Genomic DNA, 25,508 nt, shown 5'->3' with positions numbered 1-25,508 from the left:
AGGTTTTTTAGAAAAAGTTAGTTTTGGTATAAGTTAGGTTTTTTCGAAAAAGTTAGTTTTGGTATAAGTTAGGTTTTTTCGAAAAAGTTAGTTTTGGTATAAGTTAGGTTTTTATGAAAAAGTTAGGTTTTTTCGAAAAAGTTAGTTTTGGTATAAGTTAGGTTTTTTCGAAAAAGTTAGTTTTGGTATAAGTTAGGTTTTTTCGAAAAAGTTAGTTTTGGTAAAAGTAAGGTTTTTTAGAAAAAGTTAGTTTTGGTATAAGTTAGGTTTTTTCGAAAAAGTTAAGTTTTTTCGAAAAAGTTAGTTTTGGTATAAGTTAGGTTTTTGAGAAAAAGTTAGTTTTGGTATAAGTTAGGTTTTTTAGAAAAAGTTAGTTTTGGTATAAGTTAGGTTTTTTCGAAAAAGTTAGTTTTGGTATAAGTTAGGTTTTTTCGAAAAAGTTAGTTTTGGTATAAATTAGGTTTTTTCGAAAAAGTTAGTTTTGGTAAAAGTTAGGTTTTTTTAGAAAAAGTTAGTTTTGGTATAAGTTAGGTTTTTAAGAAAAAGTTAGTTTTGGTATAAGTTAGGTTTTTTCGAAAAAGTTAGTTTTGGTATAAGTTAGGTTTTTTCGAAAAAGTTAGTTTTGGTAAAAGTAAGGTTTTTTAGAAAAAGTTAGTTTTGGTATAAGTTAGGTTTTTTCGAAAAAGTTAGTTTTGGTATAAGTTAGGTTTTTTCGAAAAAGTTAGTTTTGGTATAAGTTAGGTTTTTATGAAAAAGTTAGGTTTTTTCGAAAAAGTTAGTTTTGGTATAAGTTAGGTTTTTAAGAAAAAGTTAGTTTTGGTATAAGTTAGGTTTTTTCGAAAAAGTTAGCTTTGGTAAAAGTAAGGTTTTTTAGAAAAAGTTAGTTTTGGTATAAGTTAGGTTTTTTCGAAAAAGTTAAGTTTTTTCGAAAAAGTTAGTTTTGGTATAAGTTAGGTTTTTTTCGAAAAAGTTAGTTTTGGTATAAGTTAGGTTTTTTAGAAAAAGTTAGTTTTGGTATAAGTTAGGTTTTTTCGAAAAAGTTAGTTTTGGTATAAGTTAGGTTTTTTCGAAAAAGTTAGTTTTGGTATAAATTAGGTTTTTTCGAAAAAGTTAGTTTTGGTAAAAGTTAGGTTTTTTTAGAAAAAGTTAGTTTTGGTATAAGTTAGGTTTTTTCGAAAAAGTTAGTTTTGGTATAAGTTAGGTTTTTTCGAAAAAGTTAGTTTTGGTATAAGTTAGGTTTTTTCGAAAAAGTTAGTTTTGGTAAAAGTAAGGTTTTTTAGAAAAAGTTAGTTTTGGTATAAAATAGGTTTTTTCGAAAAAGTTAAGTTTTTTCGAAAAAGTTAGTTTTGGTATAAGTTAGGTTTTTGAGAAAAAGTTAGTTTTGGTATAAGTTAGGTTTTTTAGAAAAAGTTAGTTTTGGTATAAGTTAGGTTTTTTCGAAAAAGTTAGTTTTGGTATAAGTTAGGTTTTTTCGAAAAAGTTAGTTTTGGTATAAATTAGGTTTTTTCGAAAAAGTTAGTTTTGGTAAAAGTTAGGTTTTTTTAGAAAAAGTTAGTTTTGGTATAAGTTAGGTTTTTAAGAAAAAGTTAGTTTTGGTATAAGTTAGGTTTTTTCGAAAAAGTTAGTTTTGGTATAAGTTAGGTTTTTAAGAAAAAGTTAGTTTTGGTATAAGTTAGGTTTTTTCGAAAAAGTTAGTTTTGGTATAAGTTAGGTTTTTTCGAAAAAGTTAGTTTTGGTATAAGTTAGGTTTTTAAGAAAAAGTTAGTTTTGGTATAAGTTAGGTTTTTAAGAAAAAGTTAGTTTTGGTATAAGTTAGGTTTTTTCGAAAAAGTTAGTTTTGGTATAAGTTAGGTTTTTTAGAAAAAGTTAGTTTTGGTATAAGCTAGGTTTTTTAGAAAAAGTTAGTTTTGGTATAAGTTAGGTTTTTTCGAAAAAGTTAGTTTTGGTAAAAGTTAGGTTTTTTCGAAAAAGTAAGGTTTTTTAGAAAAAGTTAGTTTTGGTATAAGTTAGGTTTTTTCGAAAAAGTTAGTTTTGGTATAAGTTAGGTTTTTTCGAAAAAGTTAGTTTTGGTATAAGTTAGGTTTTTATGAAAAAGTTAGGTTTTTTCGAAAAAGTTAGTTTTGGTATAAGTTAGGTTTTTTCGAAAAAGTTAGTTTTGGTATAAGTTAGGTTTTTTAGAAAAAGTTAGTTTTGGTATAAGTTAGGTTTTTTAGAAAAAGTTAGTTTTGGTATAAGTTAGGTTTTTTAGAAAAAGTTAGTTTTGGTATAAGTTAGGTTTTTTAGAAAAAGTTAGTTTTGGTATAAGTTAGGTTTTTATGAAAAAGTTAGGTTTTTTCGAAAAAGTTAGTTTTGGTAAAAGTTAGGTTTTTAAGAAAAAGTTAGTTTTGGTATAAGTTAGGTTTTTTCGAAAAAGTTAGTTTTGGTATAAGTTAGGTTATTATGAAAAAGTTAGGTTTTTTCGAAAAAGTTAGTTTTGGTAAAAGTTAGGTTTTTTCGAAAAAGAAAGGTTTTTTAGAAAAAGTTAGTTTTGGTATAAGTTAGGTTTTTTCGAAAAAGTTAGTTTTGGTATAAGTTAGGTTTTTAAGAAAAAGTTAGTTTTGGTATAAATTAGGTTTTTGAGAAAAAGTTACGTTTTTTAGAATAAGTTAGTTTTGGTAAAAGTTAGGTTTTTTAGTAAAAGTTAGGTTTTTTCGAAAAAGTTAGTTTTGGTATAAGTTAGGTTTTTAAGAAAAAGTTAGTTTTGGTATAAGTTAGGTTTTTTCGAAAAAGTTAGTTTTGGTATAAGTTAGGTTTTTAAGAAAAAGTTAGTTTTGGTATAAGTTAGGTTTTTTCGAAAAAGTTAGTTTTGGTATAAGTTAGGTTTTTGAGAAAAAGTTAGTTTTGGTATAAGTTAGGTTTTTTAGAAAAAGTTAGTTTTGGTATAAGTTAGGTTTTTTCGAAAAAGTAAGGTTTTTAAGAAAAAGTTAGTTATGGTATAAATTAGGTTTTTTCGAAAAAGTTAGTTTTGGCATAAGTTAGGTTTTTTCGAAAAAGTTAGTTTTGGTATAAGTTAGGTTTTTAAGAAAAAGTTAGGTTTTTAAGAAAAAGTTAGTTTTGGTATAAGTTAGGTTTTTTCGAAAAAGTTAGTTTTGGTATAAGTTAGGTTTTTTCGAAAAAGTTAGTTTTGGTATAAGTTAGGTTTTTTCGAAAAAGTTAGTTTTGGTAAAAGTTAGGTTTTTGAGAAAAAGTTAGTTTTGGTATAAGTTAGGTTTTTTTAGAAAAAGTTAGTTTTGGTAAAAGTTAGGTTTTTTCGAAAAAGTTAATTTTGGTATAAGTTAGGTTTTTGAGAAAAAGTAAGTTTTTTTATAAGTTAGGTTTTTAAGAAAAAGTTAGGTTTTTTCGAAAAAGTTAGTTTTGGTATAAGTTAGGTTTTTTCGAAAAAGTTAGTTTTGGCATAAGTTAGGTTTTTTCGAAAAAGTTAGTTTTGGTATAAGTTAGGTTTTTAAGAAAAAGTTAGGTTTTTAAGAAAAAGTTAGTTTTGGTATAAGTTAGGTTTTTAAGAAAAAGTTAGTTTTGGTATAAGTTAGGTTTTTTCGAAAAAGTTAGTTTTGGTATAAGTTAGGTTTTTTCGAAAAAGTTAGTTTTGGCATAAGTTAGGTTTTTTAGAAAAAGTTAGTTTTGGTATAAGTTAGGTTTTTTAGAAAAAGTTAGTTTTGGTATAAGTTAGGTTTTTATGAAAAAGTTAGGTTTTTTCGAAAAAGTTAGTTTTGGTAAAAGTTAGTTTTTTAAGAAAAAGTTAGTTTTTTTATAAGTTAGGTTTTTTAGAAAAAGTTAGTTTTGGTATAAGTTAGGTTTTTTAGAAAAAGTTAGTTTTGGTATAAGTTAGGTTTTTATGAAAAAGTTAGGTTTTTTCGAAAAAGTTAGTTTTGGTATAAGTTAGGTTTTTAAGAAAAAGTTAGTTTTGGTATAAGTTAGGTTTTTTCGAAAAAGTTAGTTTTGGTATAAGTTAGGTTTTTAAGAAAAAGTTAGTTTTGGTATAAGTTAGGTTTTTAAGAAAAAGTTAGTTTTGGTATAAGTTAGGTTTTTATGAAAAAGTTAGGTTTTTTCGAAAAAGTTAGTTTTGGTAAAAGTTAGGTTTTTAAGAAAAAGTTAGTTTTGGTATAAGTTAGGTTTTTTAGAAAAAGTTAGTTTTGGTATAAGTTAGGTTTTTTAGAAAAAGTTAGTTTTTGTATAAGTTAGGTTTTTTCGAAAAAGTTAGTTTTGGTATAAGTTAGGTTTTTTCGAAAAAGTTAGTTTTGGTATAAATTAGGTTTTTTCGAAAAAGTTAGTTTTGGTATAAGTTAGGTTTTTTTAGAAAAAGTTAGTTTTGGTATAAGTTAGGTTTTTAAGAAAAAGTTAGTTTTGGTATAAGTTAGGTTTTTTCGAAAAAGTTAGTTTTGGTATAAGTTAGGTTTTTATGAAAAAGTTAGTTTTGGTATAAGTTAGGTTTTTAAGAAAAAGTTAGTTTTGGTATAAGTTAGGTTTTTAAGAAAAAGTTAGTTTTGGTAAAAGTTAGGTTTTTTCGAAAAAGTAAGGTTTTTTAGAAAAAGTTAGTTTTGGTATAAGTTAGGTTTTTTCGAAAAAGTTAGTTTTGGTATAAATTAGGTTTTTTCGAAAAAGTTAGTTTTGGTATAAGTTAGGTTTTTTTAGAAAAAGTTAGTTTTGGTATAAGTTAGGTTTTTATGAAAAAGTTAGGTTTTTTCGAAAAAGTTAGTTTTGGTATAAGTTAGGTTTTTTCGAAAAAGTTAGTTTTGGTATAAGTTAGGTTTTTTAGAAAAAGTTAGTTTTGGTATAAGTTAGGTTTTTTAGAAAAAGTTAGTTTTGGTATAAGTTAGGTTTTTTAGAAAAAGTTAGTTTTGGTATAAGTTAGGTTTTTTAGAAAAAGTTAGTTTTGGTATAAGTTAGGTTTTTATGAAAAAGTTAGGTTTTTTCGAAAAAGTTAGTTTTGGTAAAAGTTAGGTTTTTAAGAAAAAGTTAGTTTTGGTATAAGTTAGGTTTTTTCGAAAAAGTTAGTTTTGGTATAAGTTAGGTTATTATGAAAAAGTTAGGTTTTTTCGAAAAAGTTAGTTTTGGTAAAAGTTAGGTTTTTTCGAAAAAGAAAGGTTTTTTAGAAAAAGTTAGTTTTGGTATAAGTTAGGTTTTTTCGAAAAAGTTAGTTTTGGTATAAGTTAGGTTTTTAAGAAAAAGTTAGTTTTGGTATAAATTAGGTTTTTGAGAAAAAGTTACGTTTTTTAGAATAAGTTAGTTTTGGTAAAAGTTAGGTTTTTTAGAAAAAGTTAGGTTTTTTCGAAAAAGTTAGTTTTGGTATAAGTTAGGTTTTTAAGAAAAAGTTAGTTTTGGTATAAGTTAGGTTTTTTCGAAAAAGTTAGTTTTGGTATAAGTTAGGTTTTTAAGAAAAAGTTAGTTTTGGTATAAGTTAGGTTTTTTCGAAAAAGTTAGTTTTGGTATAAGTTAGGTTTTTGAGAAAAAGTTAGTTTTGGTATAAGTTAGGTTTTTTAGAAAAAGTTAGTTTTGGTATAAGTTAGGTTTTTTCGAAAAAGTAAGGTTTTTAAGAAAAAGTTAGTTATGGTATAAATTAGGTTTTTTCGAAAAAGTTAGTTTTGGCATAAGTTAGGTTTTTTCGAAAAAGTTAGTTTTGGTATAAGTTAGGTTTTTAAGAAAAAGTTAGGTTTTTAAGAAAAAGTTAGTTTTGGTATAAGTTAGGTTTTTTCGAAAAAGTTAGTTTTGGTATAAGTTAGGTTTTTTCGAAAAAGTTAGTTTTGGTATAAGTTAGGTTTTTGAGAAAAAGTTAGTTTTGGTAAAAGTTAGGTTTTTGAGAAAAAGTTAGTTTTGGTATAAGTTAGGTTTTTTTAGAAAAAGTTAGTTTTGGTAAAAGTTAGGTTTTTTCGAAAAAGTTAATTTTGGTATAAGTTAGGTTTTTGAGAAAAAGTAAGTTTTTTTATAAGTTAGGTTTTTAAGAAAAAGTTAGGTTTTTTCGAAAAAGTTAGTTATGGTATAAATTAGGTTTTTTCGAAAAAGTTAGTTTTGGTATAAGTTAGGTTTTTTCGAAAAAGTTAGTTTTGGTATAAGTTAGGTTTTTAAGAAAAAGTTAGGTTTTTAAGAAAAAGTTAGTTTTGGTATAAGTTAGGTTTTTAAGAAAAAGTTAGTTTTGGTATAAGTTAGGTTTTTTCGAAAAAGTTAGTTTTGGTATAAGTTAGGTTTTTTCGAAAAAGTTAGTTTTGGCATAAGTTAGGTTTTTTAGAAAAAGTTAGTTTTGGTATAAGTTAGGTTTTTTAGAAAAAGTTAGTTTTGGTATAAGTTAGGTTTTTATGAAAAAGTTAGGTTTTTTCGAAAAAGTTAGTTTTGGTAAAAGTTAGTTTTTTAAGAAAAAGTTAGTTTTGGTATAAGTTAGGTTTTTTAGAAAAAGTTAGTGTTGGTATAAGTTAGGTTTTTTAGAAAAAGTTAGTTTTGGTATAAGTTAGGTTTTTATGAAAAAGTTAGGTTTTTTCGAAAAAGTTAGTTTTGGTATAAGTTAGGTTTTTAAGAAAAAGTTAGTTTTGGTATAAGTTAGGTTTTTTCGAAAAAGTTAGTTTTGGTATAAGTTAGGTTTTTGAGAAAAAGTTAGTTTTGGTATAAGTTAGGTTTTTTCGAAAAAGTAAGGTTTTTTAGAAAAAGTTAGTTTTGGTATAAGTTAGGCTTTTTCGAAAAAGTTAGTTTTGGTATAAGTTAGGTTTTTAAGAAAAAGTTAGTTTTGGTATAAGTTAGGTTTTTAAGAAAAAGTTAGTTTTGGTATAAGTTAGGTTTTTATGAAAAAGTTAGGTTTTTTCGAAAAAGTTAGTTTTGGTATAAGTTAGGTTTTTAAGAAAAAGTTAGTTTTGGTATAAGTTAGGTTTTTTAGAAAAAGTTAGTTTTGGTATAAGTTAGGTTTTTTAGAAAAAGTTAGTTTTTGTATAAGTTAGGTTTTTTCGAAAAAGTTAGTTTTGGTATAAGTTAGGTTTTTTCGAAAAAGTTAGTTTTGGTATAAATTAGGTTTTTTAGAAAAAGTTAGTTTTGGTATAAGTTAGGTTTTTTTAGAAAAAGTTAGTTTTGGTATAAGTTAGGTTTTTAAGAAAAAGTTAGTTTTGGTATAAGTTAGGTTTTTTCGAAAAAGTTAGTTTTGGTATAAGTTAGGTTTTTATGAAAAAGTTAGTTTTGGTATAAGTTAGGTTTTTAAGAAAAAGTTAGTTTTGGTATAAGTTAGGTTTTTAAGAAAAAGTTAGTTTTGGTAAAAGTTAGGTTTTTTCGAAAAAGTTAGTTTTGGTATAAATTAGGTTTTTTCGAAAAAGTTAGTTTTGGTATAAGTTAGGTTTTTTTAGAAAAAGTTAGTTTTGGTATAAGTTAGGTTTTTAAGAAAAAGTTAGGTTTTTTATAATAAGTTAGTTTTGGTAAAAGTTAGGTTTTTTAGAAAAAGTTAGATTTTTAAGAAAAAGTTAGGTTTTTAAGAAAAAGTTAGGTTTTTAAGAAAAAGTTAGTTTTGGTATAAGTTAGGTTTTTGAGAAAAAGTTAGGTTTTTTCGAAAAAGTTAGTTTTGGTAAAAGTTAGGTTTTTTAGAAAAAGTTAGGTTTTTTCGAAAAAGTTAGTTTTGGTATAAGTTAGGTTTTTTCAAAAAAGTTAGTTTTGGTATAAGTTAGGTTTTTGAGAAAAAGTTAGTTTTGGTATAAGTTAGGTTTTTATGAAAAAGTTTGGTTTTTTCGAAAAAGTTAGTTTTGGTAAAAGTTAGGTTTTTAAGAAAAAGTTAGTTTTGGTATAAGTTAGGTTTTTTCGAAAAAGTTAGTTTTGGTATAAGTTAGGTTTTTGAGAAAAAGTTAGTTTTGGTATAAGTTAGGTTTTTAAGAAAAAGTTAGTTTTGGTATAAGTTAGGTTTTTTCGAAAAAGTTAGTTTTGGTATAAGTTAGGTTTTTTCGAAAAAGTTAATTTTGGTATAAGTTAGGTTTTTAAGAAAAAGTTAGTTTTGGTATAAATTAGGTTTTTTCGAAAAAGTTAGTTTTGGTATAAGTTAGGTTTTTTCGAAAAAGTTAGTTTTGGTATAGGTTAGGTTTTTTAGAAAAAGTTAGTTTTGGTATAAGTTAGGTTTTTTCGAAAAAGTTAGTTTTGGTTCAAGTTAGGTTTTTAAGAAAAAGTTAGGTTTTTTCGAAAAAGTTAGTTTTGGTAAAAGTTAGGTTTTTAAGAAAAAGTTAGATTTTTAAGAAAAAGTTAGGTTTTTAAGAAAAAGTTAGTTTTGGTATAAGTTAGGTTTTTGAGAAAAAGTTAGGTTTTTTATAATAAGTTAGTTTTGGTAAAAGTTAGGTTTTTTAGAAAAAGTTAGGTTTTTTCGAAAAAGTTAGTTTTGGTATAAGTTAGGTTTTTTCAAAAAAGTTAGTTTTGGTATAAGTTAGGTTTTTAAGAAAAAGTTAGTTTTGGTATAAATTAGGTTTTTTCGAAAAAGTTAGTTTTGGTATAAGTTAGGTTTTTTCGAAAAAGTTAGTTTTGGTATAGGTTAGGTTTTTTAGAAAAAGTTAGTTTTGGTATAAGTTAGGTTTTTTCGAAAAAGTTAGTTTTGGTTTAAGTTAGGTTTTTAAGAAAAAGTTAGGTTTTTTCGAAAAAGTTAGTTTTGGTATAAGTTAGGTTTTTAAGAAAAAGTTAGATTTTTAAGAAAAAGTTAGGTTTTTAAGAAAAAGTTAGTTTTGGTATAAGTTAGGTTTTTGAGAAAAAGTTAGGTTTTTTATAATAAGTTAGTTTTGGTAAAAGTTAGGTTTTTTAGAAAAAGTTAGGTTTTTTCGAAAAAGTTAGTTTTGGTATAAGTTAGGTTTTTTCAAAAAAGTTAGTTTTGGTATAAGTTAGGTTTTTGAGAAAAAGTTAGTTTTGGTATAAGTTAGGTTTTTATGAAAAAGTTAGGTTTTTTCGAAAAAGTTAGTTTTGGTAAAAGTTAGGTTTTTAAGAAAAAGTTAGTTTTGGTATAAGTTAGGTTTTTTCGAAAAAGTTAGTTTTGGTATAAGTTAGGTTTTTGAGAAAAAGTTAGTTTTGGTATAAGTTAGGTTTTTAAGAAAAAGTTAGTTTTGGTATAAGTTAGGTTTTTTCGAAAAAGTTAGTTTTGGTATAAGTTAGGTTTTTTCGAAAAAGTTAGTTTTGGTATAAGTTAGGTTTTTAAGAAAAAGTTAGTTTTGGTATAAATTAGGTTTTTTCGAAAAAGTTAGTTTTGGTATAAGTTAGGTTTTTTCGAAAAAGTTAGTTTTGGTATAGGTTAGGTTTTTTAGAAAAAGTTAGTTTTGGTATAAGTTAGGTTTTTTCGAAAAAGTTAGTTTTGGTTTAAGTTAGGTTTTTAAGAAAAAGTTAGGTTTTTTCGAAAAAGTTAGTTTTGGTAAAAGTTAGGTTTTTAAGAAAAAGTTAGTTTTGGCATAAGTTAGGTTTTTTCGAAAAAGTTAGTTTTGGTATAAGTTAGGTTTTTAAGAAAAAGTTAGGTTTTTAAGAAAAAGTTAGTTTTGGTATAAGTTAGGTTTTTTCGAAAAAGTTAGTTTTGGTATAAGTTAGGTTTTTTCGAAAAAGTTAGTTTTGGTATAAGTTAGGTTTTTTCGAAAAAGTTAGTTTTGGTATAAGTTAGGTTTTTGAGAAAAAGTTAGTTTTGGTAAAGATTAGGTTTTTTCGAAAAAGTAAGGTTTTTAAGAAAAAGTTAGTTTTGGTATAAGTTAGGTTTTTTCGAAAAAGTTAGTTTTGGTATAAATTTGGTTTTTTCGAAAAAGTTAGTTTTGGCATAAGTTAGGTTTTTTCGAAAAAGTTAGTTTTGGTATAAGTTAGGTTTTTAAGAAAAAGTTAGTTTTGGTATAAGTTAGGTTTTTAAGAAAAAGTTAGTTTTGGTATAAGTTAGGTTTTTTCGAAAAAGTTAGTTTTGGTATAAGTTAGGTTTTTTAGAAAAAGTTAGTTTTGGTATAAGTTAGGTTTTTTAGAAAAAGTTAGTTTTGGTATAAGTTAGGTTTTTTAGAAAAAGTTAGTTTTGGTATAAGTTAGGTTTTTATGAAAAAGTTAGGTTTTTTCGAAAAAGTTAGTTTTGGTAAAAGTTAGTTTTTTAAGAAAAAGTTAGTTTTGGTATAAGTTAGGTTTTTTAGAAAAAGTTAGTTTTGGTATAAGTTAGGTTTTTTAGAAAAAGTTAGTTTTGGTATAAGTTAGGTTTTTTCGAAAAAGTTAGTTTTGGTTAAAGTTAGGTTTTTAAGAAAAAGTAAGGTTTTTTAGAAAAAGTTAGTTTTGGTTTAAGTTAGGTTTTTTCGAAAAAGTTAGTTTTGGTATAAGTTAGGTTTTTAAGAAAAAGTTAGTTTTGGTATAAGTTAGGTTTTTAAGAAAAAGTTAGTTTTGGTATAAGTTAGGTTTTTATGAAAAAGTTAGGTTTTTTCGAAAAAGTTAGTTTTGGTAAAAGTTAGGTTTTTAAGAAAAAGTTAGTTTTGGTATAAGTTAGGTTTTTTAGAAAAAGTTAGTTTTGGTATAAGTTAGGTTTTTTAGAAAAAGTTAGTTTTTGTATAAGTTAGGTTTTTTCGAAAAAGTTAGTTTTGGTATAAGTTAGGTTTTTTCGAAAAAGTTAGTTTTGGTATAAATTAGGTTTTTTCGAAAAAGTTAGTTTTGGTATAAGTTAGGTTTTTTTAGAAAAAGTTAGTTTTGGTATAAGTTAGGTTTTTAAGAAAAAGTTAGTTTTGGTATAAGTTAGGTTTTTTCGAAAAAGTTAGTTTTGGTATAAGTTAGGTTTTTATGAAAAAGTTAGTTTTGGTATAAGTTAGGTTTTTAAGAAAAAGTTAGTTTTGGTATAAGTTAGGTTTTAAAGAAAAAGTTAGTTTTGGTAAAAGTTAGGTTTTTTCGAAAAAGTAAGGTTTTTTAGAAAAAGTTAGTTTTGGTATAAGTTAGGTTTTTTCGAAAAAGTTAGTTTTGGTATAAATTAGGTTTTTTCGAAAAAGTTAGTTTTGGTATAAGTTAGGTTTTTTTAGAAAAAGTTAGTATTGGTATAAGTTAGGTTTTTATGAAAAAGTTAGGTTTTTTCGAAAAAGTTAGTTTTGGTAAAAGTTAGGTTTTTAAGAAAAAGTTAGTTTTGGTATAAGTTAGGTTTTTTCGAAAAAGTTAGTTTTGGTATAAGTTAGGTTTTTGAGAAAAAGTTAGTTTTGGTATAAGTTAGGTTTTTAAGAAAAAGTTAGTTTTGGTATAAGTTAGGTTTTTTCGAAAAAGTTAGTTTTGGTATAAGTTAGGTTTTTTCGAAAAAGTTAGTTTTGGTATAAGTTAGGTTTTTAAGAAAAAGTTAGTTTTGGTATAAATTAGGTTTTTTCGAAAAAGTTAGTTTTGGTATAAGTTAGGTTTTTTCGAAAAAGTTAGTTTTGGTATAAGTTAGGTTTTTTAGAAAAAGTTTATTTTGGTATAAGTTAGGTTTTTTCGAAAAAGTTAGTTTTGGTATAAGTTAGGTTTTTAAGAAAAAGTTAGGTTTTTTCGAAAAAGTTAGTTTTGGTAAAAGTTAGGTTTTTAAGAAAAAGTTAGTTTTGGTATAAGTTAGGTTTTTTAGAAAAAGTTAGTTTTGGTATAAGTTAGGTTTTTTAGAAAAAGTTAGTTTTTGTATAAGTTAGGTTTTTTCGAAAAAGTTAGTTTTGGTATAAGTTAGGTTTTTTCGAAAAAGTTAGTTTTGGTATAAGTTACCTAACGTTTTTAAGAAAAAGTTAGTTTTGGTATAAGTTAGGTTTTTTCGAAAAAGTTAGTTTTTGTATAAGTTAGGTTTTTAAGAAAAAGTTAGTTTTGGTATAAGTTAGGTTTTTTAGAAAAAGTTAGTTTTGGTATAAGTTAGGTTTTTTAGAAAAAGTTAGTTTTGGTATAAGTTAGGTTTTTATGAAAAAGTTAGTTTTGGTATAAGTTAGGTTTTTGAGAAAAAGTTAGTTTTGGTATAAGTTAGGTTTTTAAGAAAAAGTTAGTTTTGGTATAAGTTAGGTTTTTTCGAAAAAGTTAGTTTTGGTATAAGTTAGGTTTTTAAGAAAAAGTTAGTTTTGGTATAAGTTAGGTTTTTTAGAAAAAGTTAGTTTTGGTATAAGTTAGGTTTTTTAGAAAAAGTTAGTTTTGGTATAAGTTAGGTTTTTTCGAAAAAGTTAGTTTTGGTATAAGTTAGGTTTTTTCGAAAAAGTTAGTTTTGGTATAAGTTAGGTTTTTGAGAAAAAGTTAGTTTTGGTATAAGTTAGGTTTTTAAGAAAAAGTTAGTTTTTGTATAAGTTAGGTTTTTTCGAAAAAGTTAGTTTTGGTATAAGTTAGGTTTTTTCGAAAAAGTTAGTTTTGGTATAAGTTAGGTTTTTTCGAAAAAGTTAGTTTTGGTATAAGTTAGGTTTTTAAGAAAAAGTTAGTTTTGGTATAAATTAGGTTTTTTCGAAAAAGTTAGTTTTGGTATAAGTTAGGTTTTTTAGAAAAAGTTAGTTTTGGTATAAGTTAGGTTTTTGAGAAAAAGTTAGTTTTGGTATAAGTTAGGTTTTTAAGAAAAAGTTAGTTTTGGTATAAGTTAGGTTTTTTCGAAAAAGTTAGTTTTGGTATAAGTTAGGTTTTTTCGAAAAAGTTAGTTTTGGTATAAGTTAGGTTTTTAAGAAAAAGTTAGTTTTGGTATAAATTAGGTTTTTTCGAAAAAGTTAGTTTTGGTATAAGTTAGGTTTTTTCGAAAAAGTTAGTTTTGGTATAAGTTAGGTTTTTTAGAAAAAGTTTATTTTGGTATAAGTTAGGTTTTTTCGAAAAAGTTAGTTTTGGTATAAGTTAGGTTTTTAAGAAAAAGTTAGGTTTTTTCGAAAAAGTTAGTTTTGGTAAAAGTTAGGTTTTTAAGAAAAAGTTAGTTTTGGTTTAAGTTAGGTTTTTTAGAAAAAGTTAGTTTTGGTATAAGTTAGGTTTTTTAGAAAAAGTTAGTTTTTGTATAAGTTAGGTTTTTTCGAAAAAGTTAGTTTTGGTATAAGTTAGGTTTTTTCGAAAAAGTTAGTTTTGGTATAAGTTACCTAACGTTTTTAAGAAAAAGTTAGTTTTGGTATAAGTTAGGTTTTTTCGAAAAAGTTAGTTTTTGTATAAGTTAGGTTTTTAAGAAAAAGTTAGTTTTGGTATAAGTTAGGTTTTTTAGAAAAAGTTAGTTTTGGTATAAGTTAGGTTTTTTAGAAAAAGTTAGTTTTGGTATAAGTTAGGTTTTTAAGAAAAAGTTAGTTTTGGTATAAGTTAGGTTTTTTCGAAAAAGTTAGTTTTGGTATAAGTTAGGTTTTTTCGAAAAAGTTAGTTTTGGTATAAGTTAGGTTTTTAAGAAAAAGTTAGTTTTGGTATAAGTTAGGTTTTTTAGAAAAAGTTAGTTTTGGTATAAGTTAGGTTTTTTAGAAAAAGTTAGTTTTGGTATAAGTTAGGTTTTTATGAAAAAGTTAGTTTTGGTATAAGTTAGGTTTTTAAGAAAAAGTTAGTTTTGGTATAAGTTAGGTTTTTTCGAAAAAGTTAGTTTTGGTATAAGTTAGGTTTTTGAGAAAAAGTTAGTTTTGGTATAAGTTAGGTTTTTAAGAAAAAGTTAGTTTTTGTATAAGTTAGGTTTTTTCGAAAAAGTTAGTTTTGGTATAAGTTAGGTTTTTTCGAAAAAGTTAGTTTTGGTATAAGTTAGGTTTTTTCGAAAAAGTTAGTTTTGGTATAAGTTAGGTTTTTAAGAAAAAGTTAGTTTTGGTATAAATTAGGTTTTTTCGAAAAAGTTAGTTTTGGTATAAGTTAGGTTTTTTAGAAAAAGTTAGTTTTGGTATAAGTTAGGTTTTTAAGAAAAAGTTAGTTTTGTTATAAGTTAGGTTTTTTCGAAAAAATGATAGTATTGGAATAAGTTAGGTTTTTATGATAAAGTTAGGTTTTTTCGAAAAAGTTAGTTTTGGTATAAGTTAGGTTTTTAAGAAAAAGTTAGTTTTGGTATAAGTTAGGTTTTTTAGAAAAAGTTAGTTTTGGTATAAGTTAGGTTTTTTAGAAAAAGTTAGTTTTGGTATAAGTTAGGTTTTTTCGAAAAAGTTAGTTTTGGTATAAGTTAGGTTTTTATGAGAAAGTTAGTTTTGGTATAAGTTAGGTTTTTATGATAAAGTTAGGTTTTTTCGAAAAAGTTAGTTTTGGTATAAATTAGGTTTTTTCGAAAAAGTTAGTTTTGGTATAAGTTAGGTTTTTTAGAAAAAGTTAGTTTTGGTATAAGTTAGGTTTTTTAGAAAAAGTTAGTTTTGGTATAAGTTAGGTTTTTTAGGAAAAGTTAGTTTTGGTATAAGTTAGGTTTTTATGAAAAAGTTAGGTTTTTTCGAAAAAGTTAGTTTTGGTATAAATTAGGTTTTTTCGAAAAAGTTAGTTTTGGTATAAGTTAGGTTTTTAAGAAAAAGTTAGTATTGGTATAAGTTAGGTTTTTATGAAAAAGTTAGGTTTTTAAGAAAAAGTTAGTTTTGGTATAAGTTAGGTTTTTAAGAAAAAGTTAGTTTTGGTATAAGTTAGGTTTTTTAGAAAAAGTTAGTTTTGGTATAAGTTAGGTTTTTTAGAAAAAGTTAGTTTTGGTATAAGTTAGGTTTTTATGAAAAAGTTAGGTTTTTTCGAAAAAGTTAGTTTTGGTAAAAGTTAGGTTTTTAAGAAAAAGTTAGTTTTGGTATAAGTTAGGTTTTTTCGAAAAAGTTAGGTTTTTGAGAAAAAGTTAGTTTTGGTATAAGTTAGGTTTTTTCGAAAAAGTTAGTTTTGGTATAAGTTAGGTTTTTAAGAAAAAGTTAGTTTTGGTATAAGTTAGGTTTTTAAGAAAAAGTTAGTTTTGGTAAAAGTTAGGTTTTTTCGAAAAAGTAAGGTTTTTTAGAAAAAGTTAGTTTTGGTATAAGTTAGGATTTTTCGAAAAAGTTAGGTTTTTTCGAAAAAGTTAGTTTTGGTTTAAGTTAGGTTTTTGAGAAAAAGTTAGTTTTGGTATAAGTTAGGTTTTTAAGAAAAAGTTAGTTTTGGTATAAGTTAGGTTTTTGAGAAAAAGTTAGTTTTTGTATAAGTTAGGTTTTTAAGAAAAAGTTAGTTTTGGTATAAGTTAGGTTTTTTCGAAAAAGTTAGTTTTGGTATAAGTTAGGTTTTTTCAAAAAAGTTAGTTTTGGTATAAGTTAGGTTTTTTAGAAAAAGTTAGTTTTGGTATAAGTTAGGTTTTTTATAATAAGTTAGTTTTGGTATAAGTTAGGTTTTTTCGAAAAAGTTAGGTTTTTTCGAAAAAGTTAGTTTTGGTATAAGTTAGGTTTTTAAGAAAAAGTTAGTTTTGGTATAAGTTAGGTTTTTTATAATAAGTTAGTTTTGGTATAAGTTAGGTTTTTTAGAAAAAGTTAGTTTTGGTATAAGTTAGGTTTTTTAGAAAAAGTTAGTTTTGGTATAAGTTAGGTTTTTTCAAAAAAGTTAGTTTTGGTATAAGTTAGGTTTTTTAGAAAAAGTTAGTTTTGGTATAAGTTAGGTTTTTTCGAAAAAGTTAGTTTTGGTATAAGTTAGATTTTTTCGAAAAAGTTAGGTTTTTTCGAAAAAGTTAGTTTTGGTATAAGTTAGGTTTTTTAGAAAAAGTTAGTTTTGGTATAAGTTAGGTTTTTAAGAAAAAGTTAGTTTTGGTATAAGTTAGGTTTTTTATAATAAGTTAGTTTTGGTATAAGTTAGGTTTTTTAGAAAAAGTTAGTTTTGGTATAAGTTAGGTTTTTTAGAAAAAGTTAGTTTTGGTATAAGTTAGGTTTTTTCGAAAAAGTTAGGTTTTTTCGAAAAAGTTAGTTTTGGTATAAGTTAGGTTTTTAAGAAAAAGTTAGTTTTGGTATAAGTTAGGTTTTTTAGAAAAAGTTAGTTTTGGTATAAGTTAGGTTTTTTCGAAAAAGTTAGGTTTTTTCGAAAAAGTTAGTTTTGGTATAAGTTAGGTTTTTAAGAAAAAGTTAGTTTTGGTATAAGTTAGGTTTTTAAGAAAAAGTTAGATTTTTAAGAAAAAGTTAGGTTTTTAAGAAAAAGTTAGTTTTGGTATAAGTTAGGTTTTTGAGAAAAAGTTAGGTTTTTTAGAAAAAGTTAGTTTTGGTATAAGTTAGGTTTTTAAGAAAAAGTTAGTTTTGGTATAAGTTAGGTTTTTTCGAAAAAGTTAGTTTTGGTATAAGTTAGGTTTTTCCGAAAAAGTTAGGTTTTTTAGAAAAAGTTAGTTTTGGTATAAGTTAGGTTTTTTCGAAAAAGTTAGTTTTGGTATAAGTTAGGTTTTTTCGAAAAAGTTAGTTTTGGTATAAGTTAGGTTTTTTCGAAAAAGTTAGTTTGGGTATAAGTTAGGATTTTAAGAAAAAGTTAGTTTTGGTATAAGTTAGGTTTTTTCGAAAAAGTTAGTTTTGGTATAAGTTAGGTTTTTAAGAAAAAGTTAATTTTGGTATAAGTTAGGTTTTTTAGAAAAAGTTAGTTTTGGTAAAAGTTAGGTTTTTTCGAAAAAGTAAGGTTTTTTAGAAAAAGTTAGTTTTGGTATAAGTTAGGTTTTTTCGAAAAAGTTAGTTTTTTTATAAGTTAGGTTTTTTAGAAAAAGTTAGTTTTGGTAGAAGTTAGGTTTTTTCGAAAAAGTAAGGTTTTTAAGAAAAAGTTAATTTTGGTATAAGTTAGGTTTTTAAGAAAAAGTTAGTTTTGGTATAAGTTAGGTTTCTAAGAAAAGGTTAGTTTTGGTATAAGTTAGGTTTTTTCGAAAAAGTTAGTTTTGGTATGAGTTAGGTTTTTTAGAAAAAGTTAGGTTTTTAAGAAAAAGTTAATTTTGGTATAAGTTAGGTTTTTGAGAAAAAGTTAGGTTTTTTATAATAAGTTAGTTTTGGTAAAAGTTAGGTTTTTTAGAAAAAGTTAGGTTTTTTCGAAAAAGTTAGTTTTGGTATAAGTTAGGTTTTTTCAAAAAAGTTAGTTTTGGTATAAGTTAGGTTTTTTCGAAAAAGTTAGTTTTGGTATAAGTTAGGTTTTTGAGAAAAAGTTAGGTTTTTTAGAATAAGTTAGTTTTGGTAAAAGTTAGGTTTTTTCGAAAAAGTTAGTTTTGGTATAAGTTAGGTTTTTTCGAAAAAGTTAGTTTTGGTATAAGTTAGGTTTTTTAGAAAAGTGAGTTTTGGTATAAGTTAGGTTTTTTCGAAAAAGTTAGTTTTTTTATAAGTTAGGTTTTTTCGAAAAAGTTAGTTTTGGTATAAGTTAGGTTTTTAAGAAAAAGTTAGTTTTGGTATAAGTTAGGTTTCTAAGAAAAGGTTAGTTTTGGTATAAGTTAGGTTTTTTCGAAAAAGTTAGTTTTGGTATAAGTTAGGTTTTTAAGAAAAAGTTAGATTTTTAAGAAAAAGTTAGGTTTTTAAGAAAAAGTTAATTTTGGTATAAGTTAGGTTTTTGAGAAAAAGTTAGGTTTTTTAGAATAAGTTAGTTTTGGTAAAAGTTAGGTTTTTTCGAAAAAGTTAGTTTTGGTATAAGCTAGGTTTTTTAGAAAAAGTTAGTTTTGGTATAAGTTAGGTTTTTTCGAAAAAGTTAGTTTTTTTATAAGTTAGGGTTTTTCGAAAAAGTTAGTTTTGGTATAAGTTAGGTTTTTAAGAAAAGGTTAGTTTTGGTATAAGTTAGGTTTCTAAGAAAAGGTTAGTTTTGGTATAAGTTAGGTTTTTTCGAAAAAGTTAGTTTTGGTATAAGTTAGGTTTTTAAGAAAAAGTTAGGTTTTTAAGAAAAAGTTAATTTTGGTATAAGTTAGGTTTTTGAGAAAAAGTTAGGTTTTTTTTAATAAGTTAGTTTTGGTAAAAGTTAGGTTTTTTAGAAAAAGTTAGGTTTTTTCGAAAAAGTTAGTTTTGGTATAAGTTAGGTTTTTTCAAAAAAGTTAGTTTTGGTATAAGTTAGGTTTTTTCGAAAAAGTTAGTTTTGGTATAAGTTAGGTTTTTGAGAAAAAGTTAGGTTTTTAAGAAAAAGTTAGTTTTGGTAAAAGTTAGGTTTTTTCGAAAAAGTAAGGTTTTTTCGAAAAAGTTAGGTTTTTTAGAAAAAGTTAGTTTTGGTAAAAGTTAGGTTTTTTCGAAAAAATTAGTTTTTTTAAAAGTTAGGTTTTGTCGAAAAAGTAAGGTTTTTTCGAAAAAGTTAGTTTTGGTATAAGTTAGGTTTTTTCGAAAAAGTTAGTTTTGGTATAAGTTAGGTTTTTTCGAAAAAGTTAGGTTTTTTAGAAAAAGTTAGTTTTGGTATAAGTTAGGTTTTTTCGAAAAAGTTAGTTTTGGTATAAGTTAGGTTTTTTCGAAAAAGTTAGTTTTGGTATAAGTTAGGTTTTTTCGAAAAAGTTAGTTCGGGTATAAGTTAGGATTTTAAGAAAAAGTTAGTTTTGGTATAAGTTAGGTTTTTTCGAAAAAGTTAGTTTTGGTATAAGTTAGGTTTTTAAGAAAAAGTTAATTTTGGTATAAGTTAGGTTTTTTAGAAAAAGTTAGTTTTGGTAAAAGTTAGGTTTTTTCGAAAAAGTAAGGTTTTTTAGAAAAAGTTAGTTTTGGTATAAGTTAGGTTTTTTCGAAAAAGTTAGTTTTTTTATAAGTTAGGTTTTTTAGAAAAAGTTAGTTTTGGTAGAAGTTAGGTTTTTTCGAGAAAGTAAGGTTTTTAAGAAAAAGTTAATTTTGGTATAAGTTAGGTTTTTTCGAAAAAGTTAGTTTTTTTATAAGTTAGGTTTTTTCGAAAAAGTTAGTTTTGGTAAAAGTTAGGTTTTTTCGAAAAAGTAAGGTTTTTTAGAAAAAGTTAGTTTTGGTATAAGTTAGGTTTTTTCGAAAAAGTTAGTTTGGGTATTAGTTAGGTTTTTAAGAAAAAGTTAGTTTTGGTATAAGTTAGGTTTTTGAGAAAAAGTTAGGTTTTTTATAATAAGTTAGTTTTGGTAAAAGTTAGGTTTTTTAGAAAAAGTTAGGTTTTTTCGAAAAAGTTAGTTTTGGTATAAGTTAGGTTTTTTCGAAAAAGTTAATTTGGGTATAAGTTAGGTTTTTAAGAAAAAGTTAGTTTTGGTATAAGTTAGGTTTTTTCGAAAAAGTTAGTTTTGGTATAAGTTAGGTTTTTAAGAAAAAGTTAATTTTGGTATAAGTTAGGTTTTTTAGAAAAAGTTAGTTTTGGTAAAAGTTAGGTTTTTAAGAAAAAGTAAGGTTTTTTAGAAAAAGTTAGTTTTGGTATAAGTTAGGTTTTTTCGAAAAAGTTAGTTTTTTTATAAGTTAGGTTTTTTAGAAAAAGTTAGTTTTGGTAAAAGTTAGGTTTTTTCGAAAAAGTAAGGTTTTTCAGAAAAAGTTAGTTTTGGTATAAGTTAGGTTTTTTCGAAAAAGTTAGTTTGGGTATAAGTTAGGTTTTTAAGAAAAAGTTAGTTTTGGTATAAGTTGGGTTTTTGCTTAAAAGTTAGTTTTGGTATAAGTTAGGTTTTTTAGAAAAAGTTAGTTTTGGTATAAGTTAGGTTTTTTCGAAAAAGTTAGTTTTGGTATAAGTTGGGTTTTTTGTTAAAAGTTAGTTTTGGTATAAGTTAGGTTTTTTCGAAAAAGTTAGTTTTGGTATAAGTTAGGTTTTTTCGAAAAAGTTAGTTTTGGTATAAATTAGGTTTTTTCGAAAAAGTTAGTTTTGGTATAAATTAGGTTTTTTCGAAAAAGTTAGTTTTGGTATAAGTTAGGTTTTTTCGAAAAAGTTAGTTTTGGTATAAGTTAGGTTTTTTAGAAAAAGTGAGTTTTGGTATAAGTTAGGTTTTTTCGAAAAAGTTAGTTTTTTTATAAGTTAGGTTTTTTCGAAAAAGTTAGTTTTGGTATGAGTTAGGTTTTTTCGAAAAAGTTAGTTTTGGTATAAGTTAGGTTTTTTCGAAAAAGTTAGTATTGGTATAAGTTAGGTTTTTTAGAAAAAGTTAGTTTTGGTATAAGTTAGGTTTTTTAGAAAAAGTTAGTTTTGGTAAAAGTTAGGTTTTTTAGAAAAAGTTAGTTTTGGTATAAGTTAGGTTTTTATGAAAAAGTTAGGTTTTTTCGAAAAAGTTAGTATTGGTAAAAGTTAGGTTTTTTCGAAAAAGTTAGTTTTGGTATAAGTTAGGTTTTTTCGAAAAAGTAAGTTTTGGTATAAGTTAGGTTTTTTCGAAAAAGTTAGGTTTTTTCGAAAAAGTTAGTTTTGGTATAAGTTAGGTTTTTTAGAAAAAGTTAGTTTTGGTATAAGTTAGGTTTTTTAGAAAAAGTTAGGTTTTTTGGTAAAAGTTAGGTTTTTTCGAAAAAGTTAGTTTTGGTATAAGTTAGGTTTTTTCGAAAAAGTTAGTTTTGGTATAAGTTAGGTTTTTTAGAAAAAGTTAGTTTTGGTATAAGTTAGGTTTTTAAGAAAAAGTTAGTTTTGGTATAAGTTAGGTTTTTTCGAAAAAGTTAGTTTTGGTATAAGTTAGGTTTTTAAGAAAAAGTTAGTTTTGGTATAAGTTAGGTTTTTTAGAAAAAGTAAGTTTTGGTATAAGTTAGGTTTTTTAGAAAAAGTTAGGTTTTTTTTTAAAAGTTAGGTTTTTTCGAAAAAGTTAGTTTTGGTATAAGTTAGGTTTTTTAGAAAAAGTTAGGTTTTTTCGAAAAAGTTAGTTTTGGTATAAGTTAGGTTTTTAAGAAAAAGTTAGTTTTGGTATAAGTTAGGTTTTTTCGAAAAAGTTAGTTTTGGTATAAGTTAGGTTTTTTTCGAAAAAGTTAGGTTTTTTAGAAAAAGTTAGTTTTGGTATAAGTTAGGTTTTTTCGAAAAAGTTAGTTTTGGTATAAGTTAGGTTTTTAAGAAAAAGTTAGTTTTGGTATAAGTTAGGTTTTTTCGAAAAAGTTAGTTTTGGTATAAGTTAGGTTTTTTCGAAAAAGTTAGGTTTTTTCGAAAAAGTTAGTTTTGGTATAAGTTAGGTTTTTTCGAAAAATTTAGTTTTGGTATAAGTTAGGTTTTTAAGAAAAAGTTAGTTTTGGTATAAGTTAGGTTTTTTAGAAAAAGTTAGTTTTGGTATAAGTTAGGTTTTTTCGAAAAAGTTAGGTTTTTTCGAAAAAGTTAGTTTTGGTATAAGTTAGGTTTTTAAGAAAAAGTTAGTTTTGGTATAAGTTAGGTTTTTTCGAAAAAGTTAGTTTTGGTATAAGTTAGGTTTTTAAGAAAAAGTTAGATTTTTAAGAAAAAGTTAGGTTTTTAAGAAAAAGTTAGTTTTGGTATAAGTTAGGTTTTTGAGAAAAAGTTAGGTTTTTTATAATAAGTTAGTTTTGGTAAAAGTTAGGTTTTTTAGAAAAAGTTAGGTTTTTTCGAAAAAGTTAGTTTTGGTATAAGTTAGGTTTTTTCAAAAAAGTTAGTTTTGGTACAAGTTAGGTTTTTGAGAAAAAGTTAGTTTTGGTATAAGTTAGGTTTTTAAGAAAAAGTTAGGTTTTTTCGAAAAAGTTAGTTTTGGTATAAGTTAGGTTTTTAAGAAAAAGTTAGTTTTGGTATAAGTTAGGTTTTTTCGAAAAAGTTAGTTTTGGTAAAAGTAAGGTTTTTTAGAAAAAGTTAGTTTTGGTAAAAGTAAGGTTTTTTAGAAAAAGTTAGTTTTGGTATAAGTTAGGTTTTTTCGAAAAAGTTAGTTTTGGTATAAATCAGGTTTTTAAGAAAAAGTTAGTTTTGGTATAAGTTTGGTTTTTTCGAAAAAGTTAGTTTTGGTATAAGTTAGGTTTTTATGAAAAAGTTAGGTTTTTTCGAAAAAGTTAGTTTTGGTAAAAGTTAGGTTTTTTCGAAAAAGTAAGGTTTTTTTGAAAAAGTTAGTTTTGGTATAAGTTAGGTTTTTTCGAAAAAGTTAGTTTTGGTATAAGTTAGGTTTTTTCGAAAAAGTTAGTTTTGGTATAAGTTAGGTTTTTGAGAAAAAGTTAGTTTTGGTATAAGTTAGGTTTTTTCGAAAAAGTTAGTTTTGGTATAAGTTAGGTTTTTAAGAAAAAGTTAGTTTTGGTATAAGTTAGGTTTTTTCGAAAAAGTTAGTTTTGGTATAAGTTAGGTTGTTATGAGAAAGTTAGGTTTTTGAGAAAAAGTTAGTTTTGGTATAAGTTAGGTTTTTTCGAAAAAATTAGTTTTGGTATAAGTTAGGTTTTTTCGAAAAAGTTAGTTTTGGTATAAGTTAGGTTTTTTCGAAAAAGTTAGTTTTGGTATAAATTAGGTTTTTTCGAAAAAGTTAGTTTTGGTATAAGTTAGGTTTTTTTAGAAAAAGTTAGTTTTGGTATAAGTTAGGTTTTTAAGAAAAAGTTAGTTTTGGTATAAGTTAGGTTTTTTCGAAAAAGTTAGTTTTGGTATAAGTTAGGTTTTTATGAAAAAGTTAGGTTTTTTCGAAAAAGTTAGTTTTGGTATAAGTTAGGTTTTTATGAAAAAGTTAGTTTTGGTATAAGTTAGGTTTTTTCGAAAAAGTTAGTTTTGGTATAAGTTAGGTTTTTTAGAAAAAGTTAGTTTTGGTATAAGTTAGGTTTTTATGAAAAAGTTAGGTTTTTTCGAAAAAGTTAGTTTTGGTAAAAGTTAGGTTTTTAAGAAAAAGTTAGTTTTGGTATAAGTTAGGTTTTTTCGAAAAAGTTAGTTTTGGTATAAGTTAGGTTTTTATGAAAAAGTTAGGTTTTTTCGAAAAAGTTAGTTTTGGTAAAAGTTAGGTTTTTTCGAAAAAGTAAGGTTTTTTAGAAAAAGTTAGTTTTGGTATAAGTTAGGTTTTTTCGAAAAAGTTAGTTTTGGTATAAGTTAGGTTTTTTCGAAAAAGTTAATTTTGGTATAAGTTAGGTTTTTGAGAAAAAGTTAGGTTTTTTCGAAAAAGTTAGTTTAGGTATAAGTTAGGTTTTTAAGAAAAAGTTAGTTTTGGTATAAGTTAGGTTTTTTCGAAAAAGTTAGTTTTGGTATAAGTTAGGTTTTTATGAAAAAGTTAGGTTTTTTCGAAAAAGTTAGTTTTGGTATAAGTTAGGTTTTTATGAAAAAGTTAGTTTTGGTATAAGTTAGGTTTTTTCGAAAAAGTTAGTTTTGGTATAAGTTAGGTTTTTTAGAAAAAGTTAGTTTTGGTATAAGTTAGGTTTTTATGAAAAAGTTAGGTTTTTTCGAAAAAGTTAGTTTTGGTAAAAGTTAGGTTTTTAAGAAAAAGTTAGTTTTGTTATAAGTTAGGTTTTTTCGAAAAAGTTAGTTTTGGTATAAGTTAGGTTTTTATGAAAAAGTTAGGTTTTTTCGAAAAAGTTAGTTTTGGTATAAGTTAGGTTTTTTCGAAAAAGTTAGTTTTGGTATAAGTTAGGTTTTTAAGAAAAAGTTAGTTTTGGTATAAGTTAGGTTTTTTCGAAAAAGTGAGTTTTGGTATAAGTTAGGTTTTTTAGAAAAAGTGAGTTTTGGTATAAGTTAGGTTTTTTCTAAAAAGTTAGTTTTTTTATAAGTTAGGTTTTTTCGAAAAAGTTAGTTTTGGTATAAGTTAGGTTTTTAAGAAAAAGTTAGTTTTGGTATAAGTAAGGTTTCTAAGAAAAGGTTAGTTTTGGTATAAGTTAGGTTTTTTCGAAAAAGTTAGTTTTGGTATAAGTTAGGTTTTTAAGAAAAAGTTAGATTTTTAAGAAAAAGTTAGGTTTTTAAGAAAAAGTTAATTTTGGTATAAGTTAGGTTTTTGAGAAAAAGTTAGGTTTTTTAGAATAAGTTAGTTTTGGTAAAAGTTGAGTTTTTTCGAAAAAGTTAGTTTTGGTATAAGTTAGGTTTTTTCGAAAAAGTTAGTTTTGGTATAAGTTAGGTTTTTTAGAAAAAGTGAGTTTTGGTATAAGTTAGGTTTTTTCGAAAAAGTTAGTTTTTTTATAAGTTAGGTTTTTTCGAAAAAGTTAGTTTTGGTATAAGTTAGGTTTTTAAGAAAAAGTTAGTTTTGGTATAAGTTAGGTTTCTAAGAAAAGGTTAGTTTTGGTATAAGTTAGGTTTTTTCGAAAAAGTTAGTTTTGGTATAAGTTAGGTTTTTTAGAAAAAGTTAGGTTTTTAAGAAAAAGTTAATTTTGGTATAAGTTAGGTTTTTGAGAAAAAGTTAGGTTTTTTATAATAAGTTAGTTTTGGTAAAAGTTAGGTTTTTTAGAAAAAGTTAGGTTTTCTCGAAAAAGTTAGTTTTGGTATAAGTTAGGTTTTTTCAAAAAAGTTAGTTTTGGTATAAGTTAGGTTTTTTCGAAAAAGTTAGTTTTGGTATAAGTTAGGTTTTTGAGAAAAAGTTAGGTTTTTAAGAAAAAGTTAGTTTTGGTAAAAGTTAGGTTTTTTCGAAAAAGTAAGGTTTTTTCGAAAAAGTTAGGTTTTTTAGAAAAAGTTAGTTTTGGTAAAAGTTAGGTTTTTTCGAAAAAATTAGTTTTTTTAAAAGTTAGGTTTTGTCGAAAAAGTAAGGTTTTTTCGAAAAAGTTAGTTTTGGTATAAGTTAGGTTTTTTCGAAAAAGTTAGTTTTGGTATAAGTTAGGTTTTTAAGAAAAAGTTAGTTTTGGTATAAGTTAGGTTTTTTCGAAAAAGTTAGTTTTGGTATAAGTTAGGTTTTTTCGAAAAAGTTAGGTTTTTTCGAAAAAGTAAGTTTTGGTAAAAGTTAGGTTTTTTCGAAAAAGTAAGGTTTTTTAGAAAAAGTTAGTTTTGGTATAAGTTAGGTTTTTTCGAAAAAGTTAGTTTTGGTATAAGTTAGGTTTTTAAGAAAAAGTTAGTTTTGGTATAAGTTAGGTTTTTGAAAAAAAGTTAGTTTTGGTATAAGTTAGGTTTTTTCGAAAAAGTTAGTTTTGGTATAAGTTAGGTTTTTTCGAAAAAGTAAGGTTTTTTAGAAAAAGTTAGTTTTGGTATAAGTTAGGTTTTTTCGAAAAAGTTAGTTTTGGTATAAGTTAGGTTTTTAAGAAAAAGTTAGATTTTTAAGAAAAAGTTAGGTTTTTAAGAAAAAGTTAGTTTTGGTATAAGTTAGGTTTTTGAGAAAAGTTAGGTTTTTTATAATAAGTTAGTTTTGGTAAAAGTTAGGTTTTTTAGAAAAAGTTAGGTTTTTTCGAAAAAGTTAGTTTTGGTATAAGTTAGGTTTTTTCAAAAAAGTTAGTTTTGGTATAAGTTAGGTTTTTTCGAAAAAGTTAGTTTTGGTATAAGTTAGGTTAGGAAAAAGTTAGTTTTGGTAAAAGTTAGGTTTTTTCGAAAAAGTAAGGTTTTTTCGAAAAAGTTAGGTTTTTTAGAAAAAGTTAGTTTTGGTAAAAGTTAGGTTTTTTCGAAAAAATTAGTTTTTTTAAAAGTTAGGTTTTGTCGAAAAAGTAAGGTTTTTTTGAAAAAGTTAGTTTTGGTATAAGTTAGGTTTTTTCGAAAAATTTAGTTTTGGTATAAGTTAGGTTTTTAAGAAAAAGTTAGTTTTGGTATAAGTTAGGTTTTTTCGAAAAAGTTAGTTTTGGTATAAGTTAGGTTTTTATGAAAAAGTTAGGTTTTTTCGAAAAAGTTAGTTTTGGTAAAAGTTAGGTTTTTTCGAAAAAGTAAGGTTTTTTAGAAAAAGTTAGTTTTGGTATAAGTTAGGTTTTTTAGAAAAAGTTAGTTTTGGTATAAGTTAGGTTTTTAAGAAAAAGTTAGATTTTTAAGAAAAAGTTAGGTTTTTAAGAAAAAGTTAGTTT

The 25,508-nt window shown here is 23.9% G+C and overlaps 1 long non-coding RNA gene across 2 annotated transcripts; it reads left to right on the top strand.

Annotated features, from left to right (window-relative positions):
• Positions 1–20,816: 20,816 nt before the first annotated feature.
• LOC125774342 (uncharacterized) lies at positions 20,817–24,930 on the top strand. 2 transcript variants are annotated; one of them, XR_007420816.1, is made up of 3 exons: positions 20,817–20,860; positions 21,055–21,127; positions 24,883–24,930. It is a non-coding gene; the product is annotated as an uncharacterized LOC125774342 (long non-coding RNA). The 2 variants fall into 2 exon arrangements; XR_007420817.1 differs by lacking the exon at positions 24,883–24,930 and adding an exon at positions 21,182–21,229.
• The last annotated feature ends 578 nt before the right edge of the window (positions 24,931–25,508 follow it).

The sequence above is a fragment of the Anopheles funestus genome, unplaced genomic scaffold, assembly GCF_943734845.2.
Source record: "Anopheles funestus unplaced genomic scaffold, idAnoFuneDA-416_04 scaffold_211_ctg1, whole genome shotgun sequence".
NCBI lineage: Eukaryota > Metazoa > Arthropoda > Insecta > Diptera > Culicidae > Anopheles > Anopheles funestus.
The sequence above is the reverse complement of the archived record's forward strand: the minus strand, read 5'-3'. Positions and strand labels throughout refer to the sequence as shown.